This window comes from Diorhabda sublineata, chromosome 10, assembly GCF_026230105.1.
Source record: "Diorhabda sublineata isolate icDioSubl1.1 chromosome 10, icDioSubl1.1, whole genome shotgun sequence".
Taxonomy (NCBI): Eukaryota; Metazoa; Arthropoda; class Insecta; order Coleoptera; family Chrysomelidae; genus Diorhabda; species Diorhabda sublineata.
The window spans coordinates 15,745,700-15,762,596 of NC_079483.1; the positions used below are offsets into that span (position 1 = coordinate 15,745,700).

General features: G+C 33.4%; 1 protein-coding gene across 6 annotated transcripts in view; it reads left to right on the forward strand.

Moving 5' to 3' along the window:
• Positions 1-16,897, forward strand: part of LOC130449353 (eye-specific diacylglycerol kinase) — a 260,920-nt gene that overhangs the window by 62,298 nt on the left and 181,725 nt on the right. For all 6 annotated transcript variants that reach the window (XR_008910435.1, XR_008910436.1, XM_056787124.1 and 3 more), the window contains one exon: positions 11,203-11,414. The gene's annotated coding sequence lies outside the window, so the exon portion shown is untranslated. The remainder of the gene's footprint in view (positions 1-11,202; positions 11,415-16,897) is intronic.

A 16,897-nucleotide genomic window follows, 5' to 3' on the forward strand; every position in this document is an offset into this window, starting at 1 on the left:
ATACCAAATTTGCAGATACATGAATATACCCTCAAAATTAAACAATTACTCCATGCTAGGCGAAACGAATCTCGACTAGAATAGAATTAGCTTGTTAAAGATTCATGAGCAGGACTTTCGTGGTAATATTACATCATAGTTTGTCGTTATGAGTCTAAGAGGGTAGAAAAACGATACATTTGCTTTTTTTTCTTCAGAAATGCGTAATAAAACTATTTGTTGTTATAACTATAGTTTTATGATAGTTAATTGTATCCTTATGAAAAGTAAAGAGCTGAACGTCAGAATAAACTTATGCAAAACGGCATAGTTAAATCAAATTCTGGAATTGATTGTACAACAAATTCCTTTCTGCAGGTATTATTGATTAAAGGATAAGTCCATCCTAATAACCTTCTGCTCCTGGGAATCTATTGCGATGAACTAAACAGAAAAAGTATTCGTTATGAGGGTCGTTTACGAATTAGGGTCTAATCTGGATTACACGATACTCCATTGTCTTGAGTAGATATAAAGAGGGTAGTAATCTATTTTCTAATGGTATCTTTAAATTTTCTATTGAATGATACTATTATGGAGATTATTTTGATTCGTACAGATTTAAACAGCGGCTGAAAATGCTTGGCGATTGCAACGGCGATAAGAGACACGCAATTTTTTTTTGATGGATTGCCGCTGCATGTCTACAGTAGGCATTTAATACGAGAACTCACAGTTCCCTTTTTAAACATGTTAAAAACGGTCTTTATCACGCACTCGGATATAATGGGTCATTAAGTTCCCAACACGATAGCCACAAGTACATTGCCAGTTTCACATATCTCTTTATACGAGGTCTGTCCGGAAAATACGTATAAAACTTGTTAACTATTTCTTTATAATTTCACAATTATAAAGATATTATAATATCGTCGTCCAAGTACTCTCCCTGAAACAAGATGCACTTGGGCCAACGCCGTTTCCACGATTGATAACTTCCACATCTCGCCCCCATAACACCATTTTGTGAATAAGAAGTCAAAAGGAGCTAAATTGGGCGAATAAGGCGGATGGTCTGTCGCGGTAATTGAGCTTCAGGCCAATATCTTGTGAAAGGGCGTGATAAGTGATCTACCTACTCCCTTGTGCCAAATCCGTTCGAACTCGCTCCACATAAGCTCTAAGACGTTTTAAAACTTCAACGTAAAAATTGGACCTTGATTTTCGCGACTTTTTTGTTCTCGGTTCTCTTGTTTTGAGATTTGAGCTCCACATCGAATTCGTAGAACCAGGACAAATCTCCAGTAATGACTTGGCTGAGAAAGTCCCCTTTTTCCTCCGCTTCCAACCAATCCTCGCAGCACTCAACTCTCTGTGCTTTCCGTTCTGGAGTCAAGAGTTTGTTTTGGGGATCGACAGCTATCATTCTGACTGCGGATCTTCGGTTTTAATAATACCTTTAACGTTTTCATCAGAACTCGATGTCGACGGGCGTGTTCGTTTCACGTTTCGCGGGTGGAAAAGGGTAACTTTCAACAAGTAGCCGTCTATAAAATGTTGCCGCTCCAATATGTGTTGCCGTATCGAATGCTACGTTGCAAGTCACTTAATTTTAATGAATCCCTCAACAAGTTCTATTTATGTTCATCTCCTCTTCTACAGCACGTTTTATGTTCTCATTTTCTTTTGCATCAACATTTCTCGCTTTTGTTACACTTTTTTCAACCTTTCTCTCCGTGTTCACCAACTCTATTGCTGATATTATTTTGTTGTTTCAATAATTTCTCTAATATATGTTTCACATTTTATCGGCAATAAAACATTGTAGGGCTCGAAATGAAATACATTAATGCAAAAAAATTTCGCAAAAAGCGTGTCTCTACTCATAAAATATATTTTATTAGGTGCTGTCTCCTGTTTTATTGCACGTCGTATAATTTCTCCCTGGAACAATTTCTATCACATTTTTTCCTGTTGCTTCTAGCCATAAACAAGGCAGTTAAGTCTCAAGTTCATCAACAATACCTCTATAACTTAGACGGCGTGGATTATTTCACTATTAAAGTTATATATACACATTTTGAGTATATTAGACAAATTTATTTGGGTATTGAAATATGCGATTTATGAAATTCTTGTTCATTTGTCATCAAACACAGAAATTTTTGTCGCAAAAGTAGGACTGCGTTAAAAAAATACTTTCTTACCCTATTTATAATATTTTTGGATAACCAAAAATGTGAACAAAGAGTAAGTATTTTATACACGGTGCTCTGGGACAATAGAAATTATCCCACGCGCATCCCAATAAACCGACACCATGACTTCGCCCGTAGATGGAACGGTCTTTGGAGACAGTTCTACCTATTCAGTCCATTGTTTTGATTCTTTTGTTTCGGGTGTGAAGTAATGATTTCACGTTTCATCAATGGTTCGGATTTATTTCTATGAACCAAACACTCGATGGAAACATCTTCACGAAGCTGGTTTCGTTCCATAGTGAGCAAACGCGGCATCCATCTTGCGCACAGCTTTCTCATGTCCAAATTTTCAGTTAATAAGCGATGTACCGCTTTATGGATTTATTCAAAATTTCTGGATTCAACACCTCATTTGGTGGACCACAACGAAGTTGCGACCTCGTTTAAATCCTGCTACCCTATATACTATCGATGTATTCCATCCAATATATCAAATATCGTTGAAAAATAGAAAACATACTTTCACTGGCAACTTGAGTCGAAATAAAACCTAACGAAAGTTTCGTTATGATATCATTTGATTATGAAAATAAGTAAGCTACTAATTTCATAATCAAATATTTATAATACGCGAAAATAATTATACAACGTAGCATTTAAATATTTGACTAAGGTGGCTAACTCTGTTTTATTTGAGAGATTTCTCAAAAGCTGCCTCTAATTGACTAAGAAGCAGATTGCAAGCCAAAAAGGGAACAAAATATTGTTTATACAAGGTCTAGATAAAACATATTGGGAATTATCAATAAAGTTGATTTGGTTTCTTTACCTTTATTGTTTTTATTTATATCAACCTAAACTATGTCAAATATTTAATATTATAAATTAGCTAAATACGAAAAAAACCTATTTTCATGATACGTTTATACGATATATTATAAAATATTTATGGAAAACAAAGTATGGCTATTAAGTAACGAAACTAGCGCTGCTACAGAAAAAATTACACATCTGACAAAACTTAACGACTCTCAGTTATTTATCCTGAAGCCTACTTTTTCGAATGCGATATCTACTGTGTCTGCCAAATCAGTGTAGCTGTAGAATTTGCTTTGTGTTTTGTTTTGTCGTAAAAACAGGGCAACGGATTGTAGTGAAATTTCACATGAAAGTTATAATTTATTGAAACAAGTCAATGGCAATGGATGTTTGTCGCGTCCACGTGTTTTTGAGTGGCTTGATCGTGTTCAAGATGGCAGAGAAGATGTCATTCGACATCAGGCTTGTTCGATCTGATTATCGGCAAAGTATTTGTGCGATTGGTGAATCTATAGGAATTGACAAAGAAATTTTTAACATGCGGAGAGTCTGCGCAAAACTGGTACCTAGAATTCTCTTGAACAAGAAGCTCGCAAAAATATTTGTATTGACAATTTGATTGGAAACCACTAAAACAAAGAAAAGTTAAGAACGTGTGACGAATCAAATCTGTATTAAAAGGAACTAGATTCGAGTTTGCGAAGTTGTCAAAGAAAAAGCGGCGCACTTACTGAAGGAGCTGACAGAAAAAGACTTCCTGCTGTTTTTCGAATACTAGAAAATTCACATGGAGCGATTTAGTGATAAAGGAGGGTTATGTATGGAAGTGATAATAAATGAAAATACATGATATTAAAATAAAATGTATTATATTACCAGTCTTGTTATTTAATAGCCACATCTCGTATTGTATCGAAAAAAAAAATCAATAGTTTTTTGCATGAACATCACTACATCAAGCCTCCCACGCAATTACAAATTAAAATATCTTTTGTGAATTATTTCACCCTCATATGAATAGTTTAAAACATATTTCCTAATTTTCAGTTATTGAAGTATTTTCCAAACTGTTATCCATTATATTTTACTTTTATAAGGCAGTTTAGGACTTTTTGAATTTATTATAGGCTGGTACGTTATCAAAACCCTGTATGAACACTATGTCACAAATGGCTTGGTTTACGTCCATCTATTAATGTGATCGAAATTTAATAGTAAATTTTTGCAGTACAAACCTGCATTCCATCATTAGTAGTATCATCAAATTAAACTTGATATTTTTCCATAACAGTTTGATCCGAATTTTGTGTCCAAAGAATGAGCTTATCCATTTATTATTAGTAGTATTAGAATTACCGTTCAACTTAATGTTTCATAAGCCATTAGTCTTCGTATTGTTGTCTTCTTTCATAAAATATTCAGTTCGAGAAGCTATTATTTTCTCGATAACGTTGAAACTAATGTTGACGATTATCAAAAGGATACTTTTCAAATAACACAAAAATTGTTTTATAAAAATATCTTTGATAATCGTTTGTTGTTCATTGTGGGCGAGGAGATATTAGATGTGGTAAATAAAACCAAAAAAATATGATTTATCGGGTATAAACAAGATATTAGCCAATAGTACTTTCATACGCAATTTGGGTAAGTTTTTGAATTATAAAGTTTGTTCTTCCTGAGAGTTTCGACAAAATCCTTGAATATTAAAACTTAATTTTATTTGTATCTTTATTTGGTTATATTTATGTTTATTTTTTAGTTTTTTCAAGCTTTTGTCTACAAATTGTAACAATTTTTTGACAATTAGTATTTCTCTATAATATGACGAAATTTAATTAAATAGTTACAATGAAACATCGAAATGTAACAGAAGGATAAGTCATGATTGATAACGTAGAAATAGATTAATTAGAAAAATTAACTTACCTAGGCACGCACACTTAAAGAAGATCTGCTAAGATGTTTGGGGTTCATTTGTGTATTTTATAGATATGTTGAGTTGATAAAGCTTAGAAATTTAGATATCATGTTTTATTTTTTATCGAAAATTAAACATACATGGTTCACACACCCTAAAAATTAATTCAAATGGTACTTAACACACTATTTACCACAATATTACGCCACGCGCATATTTACACTATCTGATGGGCGTTATAGTCTTCAGAGACCGAAAGTAGGAAGGGAATTTCACATTCATTTTATATGTCAAATGAATTATTAAACGGACTCTAATGAAGACTAAGTATTTCAATCCTCTCAAATTGATATATTTTCTATTTTTGTGTCCGTACATATTTCAAATCGGCTATATGCTCCTTCAACCGGACATCAACTGATCTCCTTCTTCTCCCAACACACTTTCACAAGAATTACAAATAATGTAGAGGTAGTGTAAATCACTCTTTTCTAAATCCAATATTCCATCCTTAGGATTCTCTAACAATTGTTTTAAAGTATTGCTGGATTTATAAACTAATTCTAAATTGCTATTTTTTTTGTCGATCAGCCGAATTGGAAGATCCATGATCAAATTTTTTCTTGTTTTTCATTTAGATTGTCGGAAAAAGTAGACTTACAAAGAGATTTTCTGAATAAATGACGGTTAATCCACTACTATTTTCTTATCGTAACCATTAAACCTCAATCAAGTTTTTAATTCTCTTCTTCTTTCATCATTAAATGAGAAATTAATCGAACCGGAAATAGAAACTCGCAATTTTATGTCGTATAAAATGGAAAGAATTAACTTGGATATACCTATAAGGAGCGGTGTTTTTTTTTGTAAATAATCCTACCCGAACCAATTCCTATTTACAATTAGTATCTTAAATTATTTTTTACATTATTTCACATTATTCAGTCAGTTTGAATTAAGTTGCAAAGGTGTAATTATGATAAAGCTAAAGTAAATGAAAGCATTGAAATTCTTGGATATAAGAAGAGTTTTACAGTTGGAATTTTTTGCTCAGCAAAGACGTTGGAAATTTTGAATAATTACCAGATTGATACTTTTGCTCCTCTCCTTAACAATTTATGAATCAAAATAATTATTTCCCATCGCGTGATTTTTCAACGTATTATACCACGCTAGCAACTGACATATTTGCACCTGATGAACAGTAGAAGCCCGAATTTGAGAGCCACATATAAGTAACAATTTGCCCAAGTATGCTTTAATCTCTCGGTTTTCTATCACAACAGTCGATTTTGGACTCCTTCACGATATTAATCTTTTGGCGATGTGCAATCACGAATGATTTGGGAAAACACGGTGGCTCCAGATGGTGCCTTATCACCAGAAGTCGAATCGAGTTGATTGGCACACTACTGTTGGTTTAATCCACGTCGGATATCATAAAAAATCATCGGACGAAAATGTTCGCGATTAATTCCACTTTTTCACCAAGTAGAATGTTTCAAGTATCTGCAAACAACTCAAATAGCACTTGTATAACAACACGTTCTGTGTGACTTTTGGCAAACAAATGCTGGTGTACCATTCAAAATTGTCCGTTCTACGTTGCTCTGACAGAACGGGGTGTCATGTCCATTCTTTAAAAACAAACGACCATTTGCTTCGAAGTGATTCGTGCGCGAAACACTTTTATTTGATTTGGATGGTTCCGAAAGACCCATGACATCGATTGTTGTTTTCAGTTTAGGGTTCATATGCATGGATCATGATTGTCAAATCATGCGCTATCCAATGCAAACATATTCACATCAAAGATGCCATATCTCAAAACCTAAGCTGCAACCCTCGTATTTTAAAGACATGTATCATATAACTTTTTCAAAAAGTGATGTCGTGAATTTGATTGTTGTACTGCTCGGCAAACAAAGCAAAACCGACATGCGTAGAAGATAATCAGAAAATTCAACTGTGTAAAGGGTAACAATAGAAGTGGTGAAACAAGTTAGGAACTATTGATTACGTATTCAGACCTCGATAGAATTATAAATTTCAATAATGCCATAATTTTTAAGATATGTTTATCATTTTTTTTTTGTGGATATAATGGCGGAATAAATTATTATTCTGTAATATAGAATCCAAAAAGTATCAGTGTGGCAGAGACACAAAACTAAAACAATCGTAAAAATAATTTCAATATTTCTACAATTTAATTCTCAACTAATCATTTTGTTAGAAGTTTTTCCTGTTTCTATTTAACAAATTAGTCGTTTGAACGTAACAAAAGCAGTTAGGAATATCTGAAATAATTTATTATATTCAGTTCAAACACAAACACAACTACTAGTTGAGAGAGGAATAATCGTAAAAGTTACTTATTGAATCACCCTCGTAATATGGTATTCTATTTATTATCTGGACATGCTGTTCCTAAAATTGGTCCTGATTAATTATATCTATTGAAACTTTTTTGTTTTCGTTTTTGTACGTACCAGTTTCTACCTCGGCAATGTATCTGAATCAATGAAAACAGCGGAATGCAAAATCGAGACAACAAACCCTTTCATCCTAAGTAAATGAACCATGACTGCAAAAACTTGTGAGGCAATTTGTTTGATTTCTTCTTATATGAAAAGCCAAAAAAGGATTTTACGAACGTGAGCCTCTAAATAATAGACACGTTATCAGGATAGGTTCGTAAGATCTTTAATGGCCATTCAGCGGCATTGAAAAAGTCCTGAAGGAAATTCAATCAAGCATCAGGCTTTAAGTTGAAAGTTTAAGATTGCCAAGTATAAAACTTTCGTAAAAAAACTGTTCCTTTATCAACAAACTCCACTCAAGCAAAAGAAGTAATCAATATCAAATTTAACAACAAATAACGTCAATGAATTTTATTTAAACTCCATATTTAATTTCTGATTAATAATAGGAATTAATCGATAATATGTTTCTAACTTTGTATACAAATGAGGAATATTTAAACGATAGGGTGCGGCATTAGTTCGTCGCAGATAATACAGAGGGTGATGTAACTCATTTAGTTGTTCTATGCTAGTTAGATAATATTCCCGGAAGACATCTACTTCTACCTCAGGCAGGGATGATTTCGAACCTAAACGATTCTTAACAGTGTTAGCTTGAGGGTATTATTAATTATTATTATTGAAATAGGGCACGAGTATATTTATTAAATGACGGATGTACATCTACTGATAAATATCTAATTTAGCACACAATAAACGTCTCCCTTAGAGTTAGACAGACTCAGCTACCAAAATTATATTATCAAACGTATAAATTCTCTGAATTTGAAATCGACATTAGCACTGATGAACTTTTCTAGCTTACTAATAGATGGCGTACAATTTTTTTCTTTGATATTTACCCCTGTTTGATAAAAGACTAATTTCGAACATAATTTTGGTTTTGAAATATATCCTCGGAAATGTTCACAAAACCTATTTTTATTGATATACATAATAATTTATATATTTGTATAAAATAGTATATTCCATTAGGAGTCGGGAAATAAAATTGTTCCGACCGCGCGTGACAAATTCTCGGGAAGTCATGGAAGCACCGAAAAATTCATTTCTGGACGTGTAATGAACGGTATTTTTTATTATACTCAAATGGAAAGAACGCTAAAAAGGATGAGAATTAAGTTTAGAACAGTTTATTTTTAAAGAAATCATAATACATGGTAAAAGTATCAAACATGATCAACATTTCCATAGCAACGATATATTTATTATCGGTATTATTTAGTTTAATTCGTGTTATTTCTAAAAATGTATTCGGAATAAAATCCAGATATTCCAAAAAAAAATATTATAGCTAGCGGTATAAGACAGTGCTAATTTGTTTCCAGCAAAATCCAGGTCGAGATATCAACACGAGTGTCAACTTTTTAAGTAATGACGATATCCAAAGAAAGTTCAAACTTGAGTGATGATATTCTTCTAGTTTATTTTGTCGAAAAAAAAAAGGTTATGAAACTTCCACGTTATGGAGACGATTCTCAATGCTAAAGAGATGTTTAGTTATAAAAGACATTGTTGGCAACACAAAATATCCTAAATCTATTGTTTTTTTTGCTATATATAAAAGGCCAGGCTACTAATAACAGAATAACTAACCATATTTTTATGCAAAGCGAAACTGCCATTCTATTTAGTTAATTGTTCCTTTGGATTTGAAATTTGAATTAACCAATCATTTGTAAAATGTTTATTTTGTGCATTTCCAACGAACAAGGAGGGTCCCAGAAATACCTAGCCCAACAAAGAAATTACCCTTTTTATAATCCGAATCGTCAACCTCTTCATTGTTGGAAAATCTTTGACCATCGAGCCATTTATTCAAGCCTGGGAACAGAAAATAATTTGATGGGGCTAAATCTGGTGAACAGTGTGTATGAAATAACGTTTAATTCATTAATTTTGGCCATTACAATAAAACAACACTTTTTTCATTACCAAATGCAGCCTTTTTTGCTTGATTTTTTCGCTGAAACGTTGCAATTAGTTCGCATAATACGTTGATAGTTTTTACTTTCTCAAGATAGTCGATGGAAATAATCGCAAAGGCATCCCAAAAAACCGACGCCATGACATTGCGAGAAGATAGAATGGTCTTTGCCTTCTTTGGAGCCGGTTATCCCTTTTCAATCCATTGTTGTGATTGCTCTTTTATTTCGGGTGTGGACCCATTTTCATCCGTATTTATGAAAGGGCGCAAAAATATCCTCACGATGCTATTTATGTTCCTTTGTGAGCAAACGCGGCACCAATCTTGCGTACAGCTGAATTGAACTAAAGTAGGCCGTAGTGTAGTCACAAGCTTCGAGTTTGAACTTCGTCTCACTTCGTGTCCTTTGAGTCGTCATCAACAACCGACAATGATAGCAAGATGATAAAGGCGAAGCAAGATAGCACGAACCGAAGTGAAGTTTGCTTCTCGATCGAATAGTATAGTGAAAGCTTCTCAATTTGCCTAGCATTAGCTGTTTCAAGGACATCGCCTTTTGCGACTTTTAAGTGGGGCACAACAGGCCGATTATGAATATAAACAAGAGCCTCATTATAATTATGTACCTAGTGAGATTGTCGCTTTGGTAAAACTGTGTGAAGAAGCTTTAAAATTACATCCCAGGGGATAAACTATAATACTGCTTCCTCTATCACACTGCGACATAAACAAAAAATATTTGGATAATCAACTTTATTTTTGTGATACACTGGAATCCTTCTTTATTTATATTGTTAAGCTATTATTATCAGATGACTTTTTATCTAAGATATATACCCTCAAATTACCTCGTTGGTAATAAATCACATCAACCTCATTACTTCGACTCCCCGTATCTTTCACACACTTACATCTATCAACACACAAGCACCATATTACACGACGAGAAGTTTGGGGGGTATGATAGAATACAAATCATATTTTTGCCGAGGAAAAATGAAAGACAGGGACAAATACGTTCATATTCATATCTTATTTTTGTTCGAGCTACCCCTCTAGCAAATCTTTCTGCTGTCAACAACATTTTTTCGTAATAGCTAATCGATATCTACGATGTTTCATACTCCTTAGAGCTGGACGTTTGAATTAATGACTGAATCAATTATATTTTTATCAACGAATGAGTGTCTTCTGCCTCTAAAATAAACAATTATACACAAATTGATAACAATAAAAATATGATCTAGGGTAACATATATGCCACTGTGTAATTGTGAACTCTTTCTGGCGATATTAAAATTCAATCGTTTACTATTTAACGATTCATTTCTGTATAGTTAACAAATATATCGACCAAAAGCTATTGCATCAACGGGTCTGTTCAGATTTCCATGAAAGTTAGAAAAAGATCTGCATAAAGGTAAAGCGGTAAAGCATAAAACGGCAAAGCTCCTAAATGCCTTCACCAAAGAAGACATCCAGCACTGCTTCGATCAATGGAAAAAACGTATAGAGTGGTGTGTAGCGAGGGGAGGGGAGTATATTGAAGCGGAACATTCAAATGTAGAATAATTTTTATAATAAAACCCATTTTCGTAACCCGTCTCGTTATTTAATAGCCACACCTCGTATATAATCTCATTTTTTTATATGAGTGTTGAAATGCTTAATTTTGATGGTGGTCGTAGATAAAATATATTCTATTTTGATATTGATGTGGTAAATGAACAAAAATACATAAAAAGACCCCAAAAATAAAAATTTTTTATTAAGCAATATATATATTTAAATAAGAATGTTAAATTTCAGATTTGGTACACCAAGCAAGCAAGCAATGAAAACGAAGACTGAATTATAAAAATCAGACATTCATTATGCAATAAAATAGTGTTCGATTATTATGTGTTTGAAGTAGTTTATCGAAATGAGGGAGACGGGAGCGTATGTTACAAAAATGGAAATGGTTGTGAATCATTTACAAAATTTAGACAGATTCAGGTGGTCAGCAAACCTAACTGAAGGTAAGTCTATATTCTACTAATCAATTGAATGCTAAAAAGAAGGTATAATTCATATTACGAGGGCTTAAGTTTTGAGAATTCGTCAATATTATCATAAAGTTGATATTCTTAATTGAGAATTGAATCGCAAATATTTTCGTGCCATGATTTTCTATGACTTTAAATATGGCTATTGTGCCAGAAAACATCGATGCTGTGCTTGAACTGATATTGTAAGATCGTCATGTGACATAGTTCCCCTTGCATACATCTAATATTACATTATCATTAGTTTGTGTTGCATAATTTGACAATCGCTCAAAAAACAGCTTGTGTTGCTTGGTGCAAAGAAATGCTGAAGAAATTCATTCAAATTGAAAGAATTTTATAAGATTGTGACAGGCGACAAATCATGGATCTATGCATATGAACCAGAAACTAAATAATAATCGACTTGTGACTTTTAAAATTAGCCAAATACAACAAAATGTTGCCTTTTTTTCAGAATAATTAGACGTGTTGCCACCATTCCATTACAGCAATGCAGAACGGTCAATTCCGAATGGTACACCAGTATTTGTTCGAAAAAATAAGGGAAACCTACCGCAGAAGACGAATCACACAATGCAATGCGAGTTTGCACACATCAGATAAAATAAAATCGTTTTTGAACAGTAAAAACTTCGAATTTATGGGTCATCCGTCGTACAGTCTTTGTTTGGCATCCTATGATTTGAAGAAGCTGTTGATATGTTTTGGAGGTATCTCAATCGAAATGGAAGAATTGGAAGAATTGTCGAAAACCAATAAGGCCCGCGATCGCAATGTGTCACAGAAAGAAGAATCATGTTTTTTAGAGTTTTTAGTCTTCATTCATTTCCTCTACGAATGTTTTAGGTCTTAAAATTAAGGAATTTACAAACTTTTCACTGGCTGTTGACGAGAGCACTGATACTGTTGACACATCTCAACTTGCTGTTTTTATAAGAGGCATTAACAGTAACTTTGAATTAACTGAAGAACGATGAAAGTGCGTTCCATTGACAGGTACTACAACAGCAAATGATATTTATTCTGTAATTGAGCATTTGATAGCAGAATATGAATTCGACTGGATTATACTTAGTAGCACAACTACGGATGGCGCTCCTTCTATGGCTGGCAAAAATTCGGGCGTTATAACTAAAGTAAAACAGAAAACATCGGGGAATTTTATAGAATTTCACTGAAGAATTCATCAGGTGTCATAGGCATCCAAACATTTAAAAATGAACCATGTTATGCAACTTATAATTAAACTTGTAAATTTTATAAGGAGCAGAGGACTAAATCACCGACAGTTCAAGCAATTTTTACAAGATTTGGACAAAAAGTTGAGGTTTTTTGAAGTCTCTTATTCAATCGAAGTCGAGGAGTAGTTTTAGAAAGATTTTTTGCGTTACGTGACCCTATTCAAGCTTTCATGTTAGAAAAAGGCAAAAAATTGATTATGACAATGACTAGTGAATTGATTGTGCCTTTTTAGTTGATATAAATAAACATTTGACTGATCTGACTATAAAGTTACAATGTAAAAATCTGATTGTCACTCAAATTTATTCATATATTCAAGCCTTTGAAGGATAGTCGGGACTTTCCCTCATTTAAAATTATTTGGCAAAGTGACCAAAATAATTGGATGAATATTCTCAACAATCGTTTTAAAGACCTTCACAAAATGAATGAAATGGAATTCCCAATTTTCAACAATCCATTCAATTTTGAAGCTTCACAGGTTCCAGTTCATTTGCAAATGGAGTTGACAGATCTTCAATCGGACAGTATTTTGAAAGAAAAATTTAATAAGATTAACGCTCTTACATTTTATGAAAAATATTTCAAGAGTTTGGATTATTACCTGGGATTAAAAAAGTATGCAGCACGCATTCTCTGCATATTTGGTAGCACCTATTTAGGTGAGCAGATGTTTTTCGTCATGAAAATAAATAAGAACAAACATAGCACTAGGCTTACTAATGAACATCTCCAAATCAATTCTTGAAATAACTACAACGATTATGATACCTGAATAATAACCTGATGATGAGAAAATATCTCTCTGAGTTATTTTCATCGATGTTTTTGTCGATATCAACATCCCCAATGGCTGGCATTTGCAAGGAGAGGGTTGGAAACACTGACTAATATCGACGTTATTACATCTCATTAGAGACTCGTTCGAGTAGATACTCGAACTCAAAACAACGTCAAACTATATTTTCGAAACAGTAAATTTCGAATTAATTTTAAAAGGTGAATCGTAGGAATCATATATTTTATCATATTTGACACACCTCTTATTCCATCGAAATTAAATCTATATTACTTTACTCTTCCTTTCCATTTTTTGCTGTTTTTTGTCGTGTTTTAATACAATTCTTGTCGTGTTTCTATATTGAAAAATATTATTTATATTCACGAAGAAATCATGTAATTTGGATGCGTGACATAGTAAAATAAAATCGAACACTTGTTTACTTAACCTTTTCATTATTTAATAAGCGTTCATTCTGCTAAAAACATGATAATCCCATATATTTCACCTAAAGAGGTTGTTTTCCAGCTCTAGCTATTCCGAGAAAATACTGAGAATAGAAACCCTCCTATAAGATGAATTATTTATTTTAATAGATCTCATGAGAGCTACTTTAGCAACAAAAGTTTCCAAATTCATATTTAACAAAACAACTGGGGGAGAAGAAACAGTTTGCACGAAATATTAAGGAACATTTCGAATAAAAGGCCTTGGGTGGATATAATCATCAATGCCCCTTAGAAAATTGCAGATGTAATTTAGCGTATTATTATTTTACGTTATTTCAAACTAAAAGCTAAGAAAACATACGATGTCTGGCTATTACATAACGAGACTGCGGGTCTATGCACGTCCCAAAACACGTTTCCGTCACTATTATAGTATTTGTACAGTAGTGGTTTGAAACGAACTTGTTTATTTTTCGTGACAAAAAACAGGAGCAACGTATCAATCACAAATTTCTCGTTGCATTGAAAAAAACTCTGACTGAGTGATAAAAATGGTTGCAAGAATCCTATGGGGATAATTCTCTATCTCGTGCACGTGTTTTTGAATGGTATAAACGCTTTAGTAAGCGTCGAGAGAGCAAATCGAAATTCAAGGCACTGTTAATCGTTTTTTTCGACATTAACAGTATCGGGATGACTGAATGGATTCCAAAGGGTCAGACTGTCAACCAGACTTACTATTTGTCAGTTTTGGCGACACTGCGAGAACGAGTTCGTAAAAAACGGCCCGATTTTGCACCAGGACAACGCGCCTGCCCATAACGCGCTATCCGTGACGCAGTATTTGGCCAGTAAGCGCACTCCAGTGCTCGAACATCTCGAACGGCAGAGCTCCTTAAGGCCCTCACCAAAGTAGACTTCCAGCACTGCTTCGATCGATGGAAAAAACATATGGAAAGGTGTGTGGCGAAGGGAGGGGAGTATATTGAAGGGGAGCATCCAAATGTAGAATAATTTTCATATTAAAACCCTTTTTCGTAACCAGTCTCGTTATTTAATAACCAGACCTCTTATATTCACTAGTATAAGCTTTAATGTACTAGTATGAATTGAACTAAATTATTTCGACCTTTATGGTGACTCGATACTACTACTTTTAAATAGTTAATAATAATAATATAATGTTAGTCATTGATTTTTGTCTCCTGTCTAGATTGTAAACAACTCATTTTAACACTGTTTAAAAAAGTAACAATTACCAAGAAGGTATTATTTGCTCTTGACGACGGGTTGCTAGTCAATTTACCCTCCAGAGTTTCAAGTCAACATACTACTCTTGGCGGGTAATAAAAAAATACCCTACATCCTTTAAGTTTCAACTTCAAGATTAAGAAATATTCACCTTCTATTCCTATTTTCGATTTCATCACCAATGTTGATGATTTATAAAAATTATTTAAATTTTCTGTTTGGTTTGATTTTCACTATCCCGATGGGTTCGTTATGACATCAAATTGTCTACTAACTCTACTAACAAATTGTTACTAGAGACTCGTTTACATGCACCATCATCAATTTTCAGAATCTTAGATTTCCTGGAAACTCAATAATTTACCGCAAACAAACAAAAAAGCCTTATAAATTGTATAAGCATAATATAAACAGGTCGCAAAAACAATACAAAGAAACAACCGCGAAATAATCAGTGGTTTCACCAAATTTTAACATCGACAAAAAATTGGAATATGACCGGCTACACTGTGTGTACTAGTGGAGTTCTTAGCCAAGATCGGATGTTTAAATCGGCAACTGGACTCATTTCTTCTCGTCTTCATTAGGTACGAGAGAAATAGCTGCCAATTTAAAATGTGGACACCGCTGTCATGAAAGATCATATCTACCATGTTCCTAACTACTTACCAATTCAACTGGCTGGTCACTAACTTATTCATAGCCGGTTTCTACACGCTGGATTTCAACACATGGTCTCGGAGGCTTTGGAGCGCTCACCAATTCGTGTAAATCGTCCATTTTCCTCCTCAATTGGATTACATAACCTCCTTCCGCTAGATTCTCTACATGCCGATAGCCCAATTCTAATTCACAAGGAAGCCTCGTTTCACTCCCAAACAGTTTGTCGCAGATATTTCACCAGTGAACTCATTGATAGCAAATCGACAAGACATTGCAAATAGGAATAAATACAATAGTGCTTTTCTTAAAAGCCGAATAATAGAGAACAAATAACGTTCTTTCCATTTTTAAGATATTTTAGTCTCTCAAGCACCAATTTTTCATATTATACAATTTCAAAATAAGATGTAACTTCTTGGGGAGGTATACCTAGCTTATATAACGTTATAACTTCTGATTCTTTCCATATCTTAGGTAAATATTTGAATCTGCGTGATGAATAAATAAGTTGGTTGATTTGACTAGCTTTTAGTGAAAATTGTTACTGAATTTCTCCTATGATGAAGTCAAATTCAGGGGCTTTCCAATAAAAATATTTGTCCTAATTTCCGTAGACTTTTTTTGGAGAAGTACGTCTAGTAACCATTTCCTTCTGTTCAGGTTTATTTTAGTCTTGTATTTCTTCACATTCGTTGGTCTGGTTTCTCCATAAGCTTTCTGCATATTTTCTCGTTCTAGTTTGGCTGATTCTAGAGTGAATAATCTGTACTCTATACTCTAATAAATATATCGAATGAATTATTAAAATACAGGAATGCAGATTCCAAAGAAAATAAATACATCTTGGAGTTTATCAATTTTTATATGAAACTATAAAAGGATTCCAGGCATGACGGTATAATAAGTTTCTCACAAAATGAAATTGTCATTTAATTGATTTGAATTTGTGATAAAACTTAGTTTAACTTAAAAAAACACAGTCAAGAGAAGGTTTTCATATAGATGAATTTAACGTAACAGAATTCTTTCTACACTGTGCAGAGTTAATTAAGAACGACAGCTGTATT